The sequence below is a fragment of the Palaemon carinicauda genome, chromosome 24 (genome assembly GCF_036898095.1).
Source record: "Palaemon carinicauda isolate YSFRI2023 chromosome 24, ASM3689809v2, whole genome shotgun sequence".
Taxonomy (NCBI): domain Eukaryota; kingdom Metazoa; phylum Arthropoda; class Malacostraca; order Decapoda; family Palaemonidae; genus Palaemon; species Palaemon carinicauda.
The window spans coordinates 104,652,722-104,653,639 of NC_090748.1; positions in this window are offsets into that span (position 1 = coordinate 104,652,722).

The following is a 918-nucleotide window of genomic DNA, read 5'->3' on the forward strand; positions in this document are numbered from 1 at the left end:
ATATTGTAACAAGAGGTTTACATACTCTCTAATCCCTGTGTGAAATTCAATATTTAAATCTTAAAAATATAGAGGAATATGGTAAGTTATTTATAATTATGTATTAACTTCAAGTCTAAATATTGTAAGCAGATCATTACACATTCCGTAATCTCTCTGTGAAAATCAACATTATTTTGAATTTCTCAATTGTCTATTTCCGAATGTATTAAATGTGGTGAATAGAAAATCTTAAATATATAGAGGAATAAGATAAGATATTTAAATTTCTGTATTAACTTGAGGTTTAAATATTGAAACTGGGTGACTACATACTCTGTAATCCTTGTGTAAAAATAGATGTTATTTTGGTTTCAAAATATATTGAATAAAGTGATTAGAAAAAGGTTAAACATAATAAAAGACTGTGATAACTGTTTTAAATGTGTGTTAAATTCAGGTCTAAATATTGAAATGCAGATTTTTCCCATTACCCCAAGAAATTAGTTGAAATTCATTACGATAAAATCATTAAGTTAGTATTGAAAGATAATTTGAATTTAGAAGAGAAATTATCCATGGCTGCTATTTTTTTCATGTACAATGAGTAATTTAGGTATTGTAAAAACAAGAGAACTGCTGTTGTTCTAAGCTTGAACATTGTTCTTATTGAAAACTAAAGTCTAAGGTGGTCCTTATTTGTCCTCATTTCAATTCTTCTCAAACGTATTGAAACTGACATCCCATGTAATCCATTTATGTTGTTAGCATCTGTCTAAAACTGTTTGTAAACATTATTCTTTTCAGTTTTGCTTTTATATCTCCGTGTCTTTATCATTTCACTCATATAAAAATGCACCCTGAAAGATACTGCTGCTCCGGAAGGTAGAATTTGATAACACCTAATGGTGCTAAGTTGATCCGTTTCAGAATATGCAG